At 44.9% G+C, this 15,256-nt stretch overlaps 2 long non-coding RNA genes across 2 annotated transcripts; one reads left to right on the forward strand and one right to left on the reverse strand.

Moving 5' to 3' along the window:
- The first annotated feature begins 1,553 nt into the window (after positions 1-1,553).
- LOC129058578 (uncharacterized) lies at positions 1,554-12,935 on the forward strand. The gene is made up of 3 exons (XR_008523759.2): positions 1,554-1,622; positions 11,267-11,399; positions 11,916-12,935. It is a non-coding gene; the product is annotated as an uncharacterized LOC129058578 (long non-coding RNA).
- Positions 5,060-12,222, reverse strand: LOC112132614 (uncharacterized). Its single transcript, XR_002914351.3, has 3 exons — positions 12,137-12,222; positions 7,603-7,681; positions 5,060-7,471 (listed from the first exon to the last, which is right to left on the reverse strand). It is a non-coding gene; the product is annotated as an uncharacterized LOC112132614 (long non-coding RNA).
- Positions 12,936-15,256: the final 2,321 nt, after the last annotated feature.

Genomic DNA, 15,256 nt, shown 5'->3' on the forward strand with positions numbered 1-15,256 from the left:
GTGATTCTCCTGCCTCAGCCTCACAAGTAGCTAGGATTACAGGCATGAGCCACCACACCTGGCAAATTTTTTGTATTTTTAGTAGAGATGAGGTTTCTCCATGTTGGTCAGGCTGGTCTTGAACTCCTGACCTCAGGTGATCCACCCGCCTTGGCCTCCCAAAGTGTTGGGATTACAGGCATGAGCCACCGCGTCTGGCCAGGACCTGACATCTTATTAGGTATATATGACCCTGATCAGGAGGAGGTTGGGTTGCTTTTACATGATGGGGACAGGGAGGAATATCTGGAAACCAAGTGATTCCGTTGGACAGCTCCTGGTACTTCCTTGCCCATTGTCACTGGATGGAATCATGCAATAGCACCAGCTGAGGAACGTAGCATCACGAAGGGCTCAGACCCCTCAGGAATGAAGGACTGGTTCATTCCACCAGGAAGCCACCACGACCAGCTGAGGTGGTAGCTGAGAGTGAAGGGAATTTGGGATGAATAGTGGAGGAGGGAGCAGATGAGTGCCAGTACCTAGAGGCAGTAGGGCCTCTAGTTTATCCTGCTAACCTCCCTCTTCTGAGGTGCCACTCAGTAAGAAAGGCTTATGGCAGCTGTCGGGGAGCTGCTTCCAAACCTGCATGGAGAATCAGATCCATGTGTCCCAAGGAGTAGACTGTGCTGGCCCTGAAAATGCACTGCTCAGATCTCCTGCTGTGTGGGGCACAGTTGAAACCTCCAGCTGCTTCTCTTCAGAATCCACCACCATGTTCACGCCAGGGCCAGGCTTCGCATGGACTGAACCAGCCAATGATTGAGCAAGGCAGGCCCATTCTGGCAAGACATGGGTTTCCCCCGGTCAGTGGCTTTGGCTTTTCAGCCTGGCTGAATGTTTCTTGGAATTGCACTGCAAATGCGGAGACTTCCTCCCTAGTCCTCCTGCTTCCCTCACCCCTCCACAGGTGTCAGACCTGCACTGTGGTCTTCCATGCCTTTTCCTGCTCCCCTCCCAATACATTTCTTGCTTGTCTTGGTATCTGCTTCTCTATGAGACTGCGCTAACACAAAATCTCTGCCCCTCAACACTCCACCTTCTTCTTCACCTGTGGGAATTGTAGAGTTCCAACGGTGTTCCTGTCTGGGAAGAAAATGCTGGAGTGACTCCTGTAATGACAGCCATGGCCTTGTTCTGCTTCTCACAAGTGAAATTTGGGGCGGTCTCATCTCATCCTGACAACCACATCAGGGCACTCATCAAGAATTTTTATCTCTGTGGAGTGCACTGTAGACACGCAAGGCATGTTGGGTAGCAGAAGTTTCTGTTGTTCTCCGCGATGGCAAATATAAAGGCCAAAACCTGCACGTAGTGTTTGTCTGTCCTCCTGCTTGGAGGGTATGGCATTGGAGGTGAGTGTCTATCTAGGGCTTCAGGGTTATCTCTTAGGGCACAACTGAAGGGACTGTCTCCAAGGGCACAGTTTCAGAGATTACAGCACAGACAACTCAATTAGTGAATCATAATGACTGGTGAGTGGTAATAACCTTTGAGGGTATTGGATAGGTCCTAATGTGAACGGGATACCCAGGCTCAGGAAGTTCCCAAGTTTGCTCTCTGTGATGTGATTTAAAATAAAGGTAAGGCTGAGCATGGCGGCTTACGCCTGTGATCCCAGCACTTTGGGAGGCTGAGGCAGGTGGATCACCTGAGGTCAGGAGTTTGAGACCAGCCTGGCCAACATGGTGAAACCCAGTCTCTACTAAAAATACAAAAATTAGCCATATGTGGTAGTCCATGCCTGTAATTCCAGCTACTTAGGAGGCTGAGGCAGGAGAATCACTTGAACCCGTGAGGTGGAGGTTGCAGTGAGCCAAGATTGTGCCACTGCACTCCAGCCTGGGCAACAGAGTGAGACTGCACTGCGTCTCAAAAAAAAAAAAAAAAAAAGTAAAATAAAGGTAATGTTTATCACTGGTGGGTTTGAATTAATGATGGGTCTTTCAATCTCAGTATGTGAAACCTTCCTAAATTGCTTTTTAAAATTGTTGAAATTGATCCTTTGTTTACGGAATAGCTGAAATATTGACATGAGGTTGGTGGTGAGTATGTCAGAGAATAAGCTAATGTTAACAGATTAAGTGGCAAAGTCACGAATTAAATACAGTGATAATTTCACTGTTCAGTTAGAAAGGCTAGCAAACCATGGACAGAGAAGACATTTAAAAAATATAGTAGCCTGTGCACCTCCTTTGAGAATGAAAGTGATACAAGAAAAAAAAAACTGTAGCCTGAGCTGGATGTGGTGGCTCACTCTGGTAATCCCAGCACTTTGAGAGGCAGAGGCAAGGAGGGTCACTTGAGCCCAGGAGATCAAGACCAGCCTGGGCAGCAAAGCGGAACTCTGTCTCTACAAAAAAGTAGCCAGGCGTGGTGGCACTCGCCTGTAGTTCCAGCTACTTGGGAGACTGAGCAGGGAGGATTGCTTAAACCTGGAAGACAGAGGCTGTAGTGAGCTGTGATTGCTGCTGCACTCCAGCCTGGGTGACAGAGTGAGACTCTGTATCAAAATAAATAAATAAATTAAATAAACAAATAAGTAAATAAATAGTGGCCACTGAAGAAATCAAGGGGGCTTTTGAGAAACTAAATTTTAAATATTCGTTCCACATGATTTTACAGACAAGTTTCAGCTAATTCTTGTACAATGTAAAATGTCCCAGGCTGTACTGAGAGATGCACAATATTCTAATTCTCTTATTGTGATGATGATGGTAATTATGAGAGTAACAACAGCAATAGCAACAATAACAAGGCTTTATTCAGAGTTTCCTAAGTGCCAGGAATTGAATTTAGCACTTTATGGAAACTGTCTCATTTAATTTAATCTTCACACTATCCTAACACTAGGGACTAATATTATCACCATAGGTAACATGGATTGGCTTAGGAGGGACCAAATTTATTAACTCATAGTCATGAAGCTAAGATCAAATTGCCTTTCTCCAGGGATTATAATCCTGGCCACTTGGCAACACTGACCATTTTATTATGAAACTAGAAAACTAATTTATGAATTAGTTTTCATTCTAATGAATAGAATGTCCTCATTTATGTAAAACTGAAACAAGTACTTTCCCCCATCCCCTTTAAATTCCCTCTGTGTAGCAGTCCTTTCCCTACCCTTGGATAACTCATTGGGCAAGTGACACAGATTTTTATTCAGTTTAACATGTGATTAAAAATTCCTCTGTTTAAGGCTGGCCATGGTGACTCACACCTGTAATCCCAGCACTTTGGGAGGCCAAGGCAGGTGGATCACATGAGGTCAGGAGTTCAAGACCAGCCTGGCCAACATGGTGAAACCCCGTCTCTACTAAAAATACAAAAATTAGCTGGGCATGGTGGTGGGTGCCTGTAATCCCAGCTACTTGGGGGGCTGAGGCAGGAGAACCGCTGGAACCTGGGAGGCAGAGGTTGCAGTGAGCCAAGATCACACCACTGCATTCCAGCCTGGGCAACAGAGCAAAAACTCCACCTCAAAAAAAAAAAAAAAAATTTCTCGGTTTATATTCAGATGCTATAAAAAGCCAGTCCAGCTTGACACTATCAGAAGGAGATTTGGAGCCGAAAAGTTTAAGAACCACCGTGCAAGTGGAAACTCATCAGAACAAGAAATGAAACGCAAATCTATTTTCATTCCAGTTATTGAACACCATTTTAACCTGGGATAGCATGACAGAAAAGGAAGAACGTGATGGAGAAAGCAAATATTATTATTGTAGATACAAAAGCAAAATATGAGAAAAATGATAAGAACTAAGGACAGAATTCAGTTAACTGTTTACTATTAAATAGTTAATTATGCAGATACACTTGTAAATATCTGAAATGTCTTGGTATTAAAATTAACAAAGTGTGCAGGATACGTGTGATGGAAATGTCCAATTTTTACTGATGGATGTAAAAGAAGTCTCAAAAACTTGGACATACAATCCACTTTATTGGATATGAAGATTCCACATGATAAAGATGTCTAAAACCAACCATAATATACAAGGGATCTAATCAGATTTGCACTGGGAACATTTTTACATCAAAATAAAATAAATCAAAAGTAAACAGAACAAACATGCTTAAATAGCTGGGTGATTACTGTAAACATGACCATGGAAGGACTTATCTGAGCAAGTACATGAATTACAATAACTAACAAGATTTACCAGCATTAAAACACTAGGGACTAATATTTACCAGCATTAAAGAGAGAGGTACATTGTTGAAATGAAATATAAAATCTAGAAAAAGATCCAAGAACGCGCATGGTAATGTGTGGGATTTTGTTTTTGTTTTTGTTTTGTTTTGTTTTTTTTGAGACAGAGTCTCACTCTGTCACCCAGGCTGGAGTACAGTGGTGCGATCTTTGCTCACTGCAACCTCCACCTCCCGGGTTCAAGTGATTCTCCTTCCTTAGCCTTCCAAGTAATTAGGATTACAGATGCATGTCACCACGCTCGGCTAGTTTTTGTAATTTTAGTAGAGACAGGGTTTTACCATGTTGACCAAGCTGGTCTTGAACTCCTGGCCTCAGGTGATCCACCCGCCTCAGTTTCCCAAAGTGCTGGGATTACAGTCATTTGCCACCATGCCCGGCCATGTGTGGGATTTGAATGCGATAAGAAAAGAATGGTTTATTCAGGAGTTGGTGCATGTTAATTGTTTTGAAATTAAAATTCATGTTATCATTTGTACTTTGTGCATTCCCAAGTTAATCTCAAAATATTAATGAGTTCAACATAACAAACTATAACAACAGATATTAAAATATATCAGTAAATATTTTTGTAAACAAACATTGTGGAGGTCATGATATCAAATTCAGAAAACATAAGTAAAAGAATGACAAAATTAAAGATTTGACAAATAAAAAGCACTAATTTTACAGTAAAATTCCCGTGAATTAAATATAAAAGTATTATTGGGAAATATTTTTGACAATATTATAGATAAAATATTAAAATAATCATTAATTATATTAATCATCAATTATATTAATATTTTAGAAAGCTATCGTGTATCAAAAGCAAAAATTTTAACGGTAGAAAAGGGGGCAAATGGACACCACAGGTGATAACAATAGTGTATATAAAAATGGATAACACAGAAAATGAGATCATTGTTACTTCCTTACATTGTTATATAAGGAAGCCAACATTTAAATTATCCAATATAATTTTTCGTTTACCAAATTTACTAAGGTTACAAAGAATGCTAACACAAAGCTCTGTAAAGTACATGGACTGTATACTCTCACATAAGACTGCCGGAAAGGCAAATTGGTTCACTTTTGCTGTGCAGTTTTTAATACATATCAAAGTCTCAATGTCCACATGCTTTTACCTAGCACTTGAATTTTAAGAATATTTTTTTTTTTTTTTTTTGAGATGGAGTTTTACTCCTGTTGCCCTAGCTGGAGTGTAATGGCACGATCTCAGCTCACTGCAACCTCTGCCTCCCAGGTTCAAGCCATTCTCCTGCCTCAGTCTCCCATGTAGCTGGGATTACAGGCATGTAGCACCACGCCCTGCTAATTTTGTATTTTTTTTTTTTAGTAGAGATGGGGTTTCACCACGTTGGTCAGGCTGGTCTCCAACTTCTGACTTCAAATGATCCACCTGCCTTGGCCTCCCAAAGTGCTGGGGTTACAGGTGTGAGCCACCGCGCCCGGCCAAGAATTGTTTTAAATCAGAGAAATGTGCAAAGGAAAATGTACAAGGATGCTTGTTTATACTATGAATATTTACTTATATTTCTATGCTTGAGTACTAGTAAATAAATCACAATTCATTGGTTTATACTACCTTGAGGTCATTAACATGCAAATATGTTTGTACATTAGACATTTGCTTAGGATAAATTGCTTGATTACAAAAACAGATACAGATGGATTCTATTTTGTATAAATGAATGAAGGAGTGAATGTTTAAGGGTTTGGCACTATCATGTAGGAGGAATCACACCCTTCTGGGCACAGTCATCTGTCCTTGGAGACATAGAGCAAGCATTTGACTTCTCAGATGCTTTGGGCTGGTGATAAGTTTGCCTCTTGCCACACTGCCTGGCATGTGAATATATGTGACAGACAAGAATAACCTTCCTCACCTTCCACTAGGCCCAAGAACAGGGATCACTATTTTACCCTCAGATCCTACTGCACTCATAAGGGAAGGGTGTTAAATCAAGCACTTGATGTCCACAAGTACACAGACATGCAAAACCTGTTCTTTCCAAACTATGGCAAATTGTTATGAAAATATAAGATACAGATGGTGTGAGTGACAGATGGGTAAAGAAACAGGAGTACAGGAAACAGGAATATTTGATACAGGAATGAAGAGACAGAGGATGCTGAGGCATCACACGTAAATTCCTCAAATGCAAAACCACCTGGGGTTACAATGACTTTTTAGCTGTGACAGTGTGTCTGCTTGAAGGGGACACACCATAATGGGCAGAGTGAGTCTCACTTATGCTTGGTTCAGGCTCTGTTATTAACTAGAAATGCCATCTCACTCTTTGATCCTATATAGCACTCACAGAGAACAGAGCAAATCTGTTGAGCCCTACCTCCTGCATCCCCCTACAAATCGTACAGTAACTATATAACTTCATTTATGATCAACACAATTTGGTGAAGTGTGGGGCAAAAGCAGCCCGAATTACTGTTGTAAACAAAGTGAATTTTTTGGAAACAGATCCTCAAAGTATTGCTAATTTGTGGCTTGACCCCAAGAGTTAGGAGGCCTGGCACACCCCGGCACAGTATCATTGAGTGTGGCTATTTCACAGGAAACTCACATATTTAAAATAAAGGTCTGCCAGGTGCAGTTGCTCTTGCCTGTAGTCCCAGATACTCAGGAGGGTGACGTGGGAGGATCGCTTAAACCCAGGAGTTCCAGGTCATGGTGAGCTATGATCACACCGCTACACTCCAGCCTGGGCAACAGAGGGAGACCCTGTCCCCCCAAAATAAATAAGCGTCTTTTCCTTCAGTTGAGGAAGAGACATATTTGGCCCCTGTTGGGGTTCACATATCAATAGTTTCTCACCCTGGGAAGGGAAGCACGAGTTGGTTCTGGACCTGGTGCTGGTAAAGCGCTGGCCTTGCCTCTCAGCACTGACCTTGGCTGAGGGCCATGGGCTGGGCCTTTTCCTCTTTGCAGACGGAGGGCAAGGGCCATGGGGTTGGGCAGGGCCAGTGGGAGGTCATTGGAGCTTCTCTGCCTCCCTCTAAGCAGAGGTGTTCTTGATGGTGGGACTGTAGCAGTAACAAGTAACAACAGGAAGAGGAAATGATACTTAGGAGTTTCTTCTTTGAAGATAAATCAGTTACAGAAGATGCAGAGTGAGTGTGGCTGATGTGGAAGCCCAGAAATTCAAATTTCATAGATTAGAATTCTCACATCTCCCTTAATCACTTCCTTCAACACTGGGGAGAAAATAAACATTTTTAAAAGGGGCAAAAACTTGTCAAACGCAATATTTTAAATTGGGCTGATTTGGAAATGCTTCCAGTGCAATTCCATATAGTTCATCTATTGTATAAATGGGAAAACCCACCGCTAACAGGATCACCATCCCTGCAGACATGGGGCTTCAGGGAAAACAAGCAGATCTTGTTTTCCACAGATGGTGGAAGCTGCATGAGAAGAAACAGAAAGAAGCCATCAGAACATCATCTCCCAGAAACACAGTCGACGCCCTAAATATGTGGTAACTGAGGCACAGCAGGGTAGCGACCAGCAAATGCAGTGTTCCATCAGTGGTCCACTCTCTCTGCAAATGCCTGTGGAAACAATATGGGATTTGAATCAGGCCCATTCCAGGACAGGGCAATGCTGGAGCACAGAGTTTATAGATATTATAGCTCTTAAGATGTCCTGTGAAGCTTTTGTTATGGACCTGGGAGGCTTCTGGCCTCCCTTTCTTCCCTCTTTTCTGCTGAAACTCCTGGGGAACCAAGGGGGCTGTTTTTGCCCTGGGCTTTGCAGCTGAGAACCTGTGCAAAAGTTGGGTACAAACACCAACTTAACATAAGTTTGAAAACCAACTCATTGTACCCCCAAGGACCTTGATTTTCAGCAAGTTCTATGAGCAGCCATATTCAGAAATAGCCTGAGATGGCACCCTTCCTCCAATGGTATGTGAAATGAGGAACCACAGGAAATAAGTTGGCAACCGAGCACCTGCGAAGCCTGTGTGAGGGGCCAGGGCCAGAAACTTCTAGTCCTAGTTCCAGGGTCAGCGGAGAGCTCCCATCACCACCCCCTTGAGGCAAGCCCTACGTTCTGGTCAAGCTGCCCTCATGCTCCCCATATCCCAGGCAGTCCGCACCATGCCCTTGGGAGCCCTGCAGGGCTTCCTGGCACACGTTTCAGCATCAGCCATGAGTCAAGCCTGATCAAGTGGCTGGCATTAACCATTCAGGAGATGGCTAATTTTTGTATTTTTAGTAAAGAGTCTTGATCTCCTGACTTCAGGTGATCCACCTGCCTTGGCCTCCCAAAGTGCTGGGATTATAGGCATGAGCCACCATGCCCAGCCGGAGATGGATATTTAAAAGTCCATACACCATCACTAAGGTGGATAGGGAAATTGAGTTATTTTCCTCTAATAGACCTTCAACCTCTTTCCTATGCTTATCTTAGCCCAAAATATTTGAGCCATTCCCTTGGTATTTGAATATCTGCTTTGAGCAAAGTCTGATGCCAGGCATAGAGCCGTGAACACAGACATGTTTAGTCTTCCAGGTTATCACAGACAACAACTGAACGGAGTTTTGTCTGTTCATGACAATAACACTGGCCACTTTTTTCTAGCTTTCTGTAACCGTTTTATCACCGTTTATCAGCCTATTATGTTCTCTTGTACTGTTTGATACCTAAACTGCTGCTACCTGTCTTAGGCTTCTGTTACAGAATACTCACTTCTAGGTGCCAATTTGTGTCTTAAGTCAGCCTTTTGTTGCATAATAATCCCTGACCCGCAAATCTCAATGGCATATACAATAAACTTTTTTCCTTACTCCAGTGTTCAAGGGTTGGTTGGGTAGCTCTGCCTCAGGCTGTGGGGCCCTGGGTCTGCTAGAGTGGCTTGCTTTAGGCTGCAGGCTGAGTTCAGATCTGCACTGCAATGCCACTGTCTGCAGCCAAGGCTGGAGAGGGGCAGCTCCCTGGAGCATGTGTTTCTGTCACAGAGGTCAGAAGCTTCCAGAAGGGCAAGAAGAATCTCACAATGTCTCTGAGCAGAGAGGCCTCTGCTCAGAACTTGCCAGTTACTGTTGCTCATGCTCTGTTTGCTAAAACAGGTCATGGGGCCAAGCCCGGCCTCCCACGGAGATAGAGAGTGAGAAAGTTGATACTCATTGAACAACTATCTAATAGAGTAAAAAATATATAGGTTCAATGATCTCAAAAAAATCTTTGCCAGTTTTGTTTTTAAAAATTCAAATTCTCTTATTGTGCCTTTTTATAATTCATAAATATTAAAATTTACTATTTTATTACCCATGATATCTCCATTGCTGTGAATTTGCAGATTTATAGCTATTGCTTCTTTACATATTAGATTGTTGATTATTGTTTTATTGATTGGTACAAGCATAGTCTATTAAGTTTATTATATGGTATAAAAAGGGATATATTAAAATATTTCAAATTTTTCATATGACTTTCTACTTGCTTTTAAATTTAAATCTATTTCATTTTTGGTATTCACAAGTTGGGATATTCAAAAATCATTATAATGTCAGATCTCTCAATATTTTTCTTTAGAGTTTCACCCTTTCACGTCATGCTTAGAAAATCCATCCCTCTGTTCCCCTCTACTTTAACCTCAGCTCCTTTAAGGAGAAAGTTTGTTAGGGGTGGGGCGGAGGTCTCCTTTTCCCCAAGATGGGTGCACACACCCATCCAAGTATGCTGGGGAAATTCAGAGAAGGGAAGGACTTCATCTTTCATGGCTTTGTTTGATGCAGACACCCAACTCTCCATCCTATCAGGCCCCTAGGTGGCTTGTACCTTAGGATTGGTCACGAGGGACCTCTGAGTGCTTAAGGAAATACCACCAGTGGATCATGTGGCCCTCAGACAACTTCTAAAATTGCTCCAAAATGAGTAATTCAGTTACTCGGACTCACTATGCATATATACTGTCAGGACATTTTCTCTTATAATGGAAGCCACCTAATTAATGGTATGAAATTTGTCCCTGGTTTTAGCTGAAGTGATCACCACCTTGGCGGTGGAAGACATTCAGGGCAGCCTCAGCTCACTGGTTCAGGGTTATTACGGATAATGGAATCTCCCTAGACTTCCTCCGTGCAGGCCAACGTGGAGTCTGTGCAATCACTAGTACATGCTGCCATTCCTGGATTAATTAAGGCGTCTGGACAAGAGGAACAGTTGATACAGAAACTCAAGTCACGTGGCTTTCTAAAGTGGGCCCTGAGAGTTTATGTGATTTGTTTTGCTATTTGGATCAAGGACCCTTGGAGGCATGGCTGTGGTCAGTACTGCAGGTTGGCTTCATCTTGCTGTTTGAAGTCCTTTCATAGTTGACTCAATTCAATGCTGTATGAGACACACTAAATGAATTTGGTCCCAGCTTCTGTCAGTCAGATAAATAGTCTCCTCTGAGGAAATTCACCAGAAGCCAAGACAGTATAGAAATAAAGGGTGGATGTTGTTGGGAGGCATTTTTCCTGGGTCTCTAGAATTCCTGCACATCAGAAGCACTGGCTGCCTGTGCTCCAGGCTACCTTTCCAAGGATGTTTGTATGATAAGCAGCCTTGACAGGTATGGAATCTCAATACGGGGGAGGGCAGATTTGCTTCCAGAATTTGAAGGTAGGGATAGTGTTTTCCACCAGGGCAAAGGTCAGGCAAGCTTACTACCCCTTATTCAAGATTTGAGTTTCCTCACCTCAGGGCTCTTCACCTGTCCTCCTCATGTTTTCAGTGGGAACTGAGGTTTGAGGAATGGGTGCAGGTGCTGATACCCTGACTACTGCTATTGCTGTCAGTGCTAAACCATCCTGTCCCTGATCCAGGAGCCTCACGCCTCCTGCCACATCTATGAAATGATGGCAGGCTAGTGTGTTAACTTGTAAGCAGGGTAAAATCTCAGACTTGATAATGCTTGATAAATGTATTTTGAAAACAAGTAAAATGTCTGCCTTTTCCATTGGTTCACCTCATGCTCTAAATACTTTTTCCCGAGAAAGCTACACTGGAATGACCTGCAGCACAACCATTGTCTCAGGAGCCACACACCCAGAATAGCCAGGCCACAACCCTGCGTGGGGTACAAGAGTCAGTGTGGAATGCAGTACCTGTCATCATGGAACAGTATGTCAGGTGACATATCACACCTCCACTCTGTCATTCCCAGACTCTGCCCAGATTTAGGGCCACCTCTGTGGTGGGAGAGACTTTAGCTCCTCCCGGATCAATATTAGCATGAGGACCCCATTCTTTTTTTTTTTTTTTTTTGAGACGGAGTCTTGCTCTGTCACCAGGCTGGAGTGCGGTGGCGCAATCTCAGCTCAAGGCAACCTCCGCTTCCAGGGTTCAAGCGATTCTCCTGCCTCAGCCTGTCGAGTAGGTCTCTGGGATTACAGGCGCCCACCACCACGCCCGGTTAATTTTTGTGTTTTTAGTAGAGATGGGGTTTCACCACGTTTGCAAGGCTGGTCTCGAACTCCTGACCTCAGGTGATCTGCCCACCTCGGCCCCGTAAAGTGTTGGGATTACAGGCGTGAGCCACTGCGCCCGGCCGAAGACCCCATTCTTGAAGGACACACCCGCCAGGCCCATGACCAGTTGTGGTTCCACCACAACGTCTCCTGATAAGAGTTCATGCTTGTCTCACAGAAATTCAGATCTGGACAAACGCCTAAAGACCGCTTTCATCTCAGAAGGGAAACTCGGAAAGAAAGGCCTGTCCTGACATTTCACAGCAAATGGAGAGGAGTCCTTATGCCTGTCATTCTCGTTCGCATCTCGGGGTCCTGCTGACTGCGCAGCACATGCCGCCGACCAGCTTGCGGCCACTGGGAGGCGCCGGAGGGAGGCCCAGCCAGGGCGCTTCTTACCTCCGCCTCAGGCGGCGCAGCTGCTGGATTTCAGCGTCGCCCGCACCGCCTCCCTCCGCAGGCCCAGAGCTTCCTGGGGATACTTCTCCATGTGGTTCCAGTTCCCACCAGGCGACTCTCCTTTGTCCCTGCAATGCTAGGGATTTGAGCAGCAACCTAGTGCTGAGGAGCCCTGGGTTGCCTGCTGTTTCCTGTTTGGTGTCTCAGCTGTTCCAGCACCTTAGTAACCAGATCTCTGGTTACTAACCAGATCTCTGCAACTTTGACGAACCACCTCGAGTGGGCAGGGTCTGCCTCCCCGCCTCTTCCCCTCCTCCTCCTCTCTTCCTTCTCTCCTCCTCCTCTTTCTCCTCCTCCTCCCCCTCCTCTTCCTCTTCCCCTCTTCCTCCTCGTCCCCTCCTCCTCCTCCATTCTCCTCCTCTCCCCGCTCCTCTTACCCCCCCTCCTCTTCCCCCTCTCCTCGTCATCCTCATTCTCCTCGTCCTCCTCCTGGCCTTTTTTTTTTTTTTTTTTTTTTTCCTGACTGGCCCCTGGCAGAAACAGCCATGATCAAGAATGAATTTTTCTAAACCCCGTGCAACAGTCTTTCCAGAAAGCTGTATTTTCTCTCCCTCTGCGGGTGCTACTTTCCTCAGTTTTGTTCTCTGCCTTTTTTGTATCTTTCCTTCTTCTTGCCTGAAGTTCCGTGGATACTTGGGAGCTGTCCTCCAAGACAGCCATCTGGGTCTAGGGAGGGCCTGAATGAAGCCGCTGTTGAGAACATGGTCATGGAACACCCATCACTAAAGCCATCGCTCGATAGAAAGGCAAAATTATGTTTGTTGTGGGGAAACTGCAGGCAGAGAAGCAGCAGAGCACAGCCTGGACTTGGGCCTGGGCTGGCACAGCTGTGCTGGGCGCAGGATGGAAAAGCTTCAGAAGCACCACGCCCTGTAAAGCCCTTCACTCTATAGGCCAAATGGCAACATCTGGACAATTATAAAACACTGGAAGCTTCCCGGTCAGGAAGTGGCCTTGTGTGGAGAGAAGCCTCTGAAGCTTAGCAGCTAGTCTTAGTGTGTTTTATGTTGACCAATTCAGAAAGCTAAGCCAGCTCTCTGCTAAATGAGGGAGGAAATAAGCCCCGAGCTGATCTATTCAGTCTGTCTAGCCCTGCTTTGAATGGAGTTATTTGTTTCTTATAAGACTATGTGCTTGTGCTACAAGCAAACCCTCCATTCATGCACCCAAAAGATAATTTGTGTCTCATAATATATGAGTGTTGTTCCTGTCCCCATGGCTGTTCTGCGCCAAGGCAGCTGAGATTTCTGCCCTCATATTCAGCCTCTGAGAGCCCTGAGGGGGTCCCGGGTCTTCCTGGCCTCACAGCTTGACTGTATAGTCGCAACCTTCCTTTCACAGCTGCTCCCATTGCACTTCTTAGGTTCTCCCAAAGCTGGCTTCCACACCCACTAGGGGCTTTATCCTGGTGACCCTTCCATAGATTAGGGAAAAGGAAGCAGCTTCTGCTCATCTGTGGGGAGTCAAGGTTTCCAAGGAGCAGCAACTAGGACTATTCAGATCTCTGGGAGGTCACCAAGCCAATGGTGCAAAGTGGCCTGAGAGCAGGGCTTCAAGGCCTGGGTCAACCTCCAAGGCTGTTTTGAGACTGTGAACAAACCAATCCTATGTTATGCATCTACGAGATTCCACAGAAACATATGTTCCTAGAACAGAACCACTGGAGCCTTAAAAATGATGAGTTTCATCCATATCAGTGAATATGAAAATTTAACTTTATATGTCAGTCCTAATCAAGTAATTTCATTCTATTTGTATTTAGGTACTTTGCAGAAAAGCACCTAAAACATTTGTAACCAAAACATACCAATCAATAAAAATCTATTCAATACACATTCAGGCATTGGGACAGATATAGAGCTCTGAGAAGTCAGCAATGCTTGGGTATTTCAAAAAGCAGGATGCCCTTTTTAATACTCAGAGACAGAATACCCATAAACTGTTTCACCTGTCAGCACACCTGTAATAAAATCTTTCCCAAGAAAACTGGCTTTCCAAATCCAAAACTTCTTCTGCTCACTATCTCCTTGGCCGTGGGTTCATCATTCTCCCTGAGGCTGACTCTGATGGATTCATATGCTTGCCCTGGATACTGGGGTGGAACCAGACAAGATTTCTATCAGGTCTCTATCCCCCATCGAGAAAATCAGTCAGGCCCTGAGATACCCATTTCTATACTATCTAGGCAGCGCCCTGAGGAGGTAGTGTTCTAGAGTACCTGGGCAGCGACCTGGGAATAGAATTTTCCTCCATGCTCCTTGGCACAAATTGCATGTCTCCTGGGCCCTCCCACTCATCATGCTTCTGATGTGTCTCCACCACCTCTATTCCCACATCATATTTCTCCTTCATATTCCCTCCCTTTTCACAGCCTCCAAGAACCTCTGCCACTTCTGACTCCCTGGACACACTCCTCCTTCTGCACCCCATCACTCAGGGAGCTGTGCACTTCCCTCCAAGATGGTCCTCCTCCTTGTCTACCCCTTACCTTCCTGACCCCACCCTCCAGGGCACCAAGGCCTCTCCAGACCCATTTGCAGGAGCTCGTGACTGGCCTCCCACCTCTGTCCCCTTACCTCCTGTCGCTGGGCAGTGCTCCAGCCGTCTCCTTGCTAATACCCTTCAGGGGCTCCCTGTGCCCTTAGGCAAAGCTCAAATCCATCAGCCAGCAAGGCCTTGTGTGCTGTGCCTTCTCCACACTACCACTCTAACTTTGCTGAATGTATTTCCTCAAAGTACCCAGGACCTGCCAGCTCTGAATACTCACTGCTCCTGGATCATGTGTATATGATCTTCCTTAGGCCAGAGTGTGTTCCCACAGGGTGTGGGCACCATGGCCTGCTGTGACTCCCAGTGGCTTCTTCCCTAGACTGTGGCTTCCAGAGCTAACACCTCTGGTTTTTTTTCTGCTGGATTCTGGTTGTCTAGCACAGTGCCTGGCATATGGTGAATGAGTAAATGCACAATGAATCTTCACCTATATTTCCCGCCTCGCTCTACTGCATTTCAATCCCAGCAATAGCATTTGCAGTTTGTGAAGGCAGGTCTTTGCTTCTGAGA

The sequence above is a fragment of the Pongo abelii genome, chromosome 2, assembly GCF_028885655.2.
Source record: "Pongo abelii isolate AG06213 chromosome 2, NHGRI_mPonAbe1-v2.0_pri, whole genome shotgun sequence".
NCBI lineage: Eukaryota > Metazoa > Chordata > Mammalia > Primates > Hominidae > Pongo > Pongo abelii.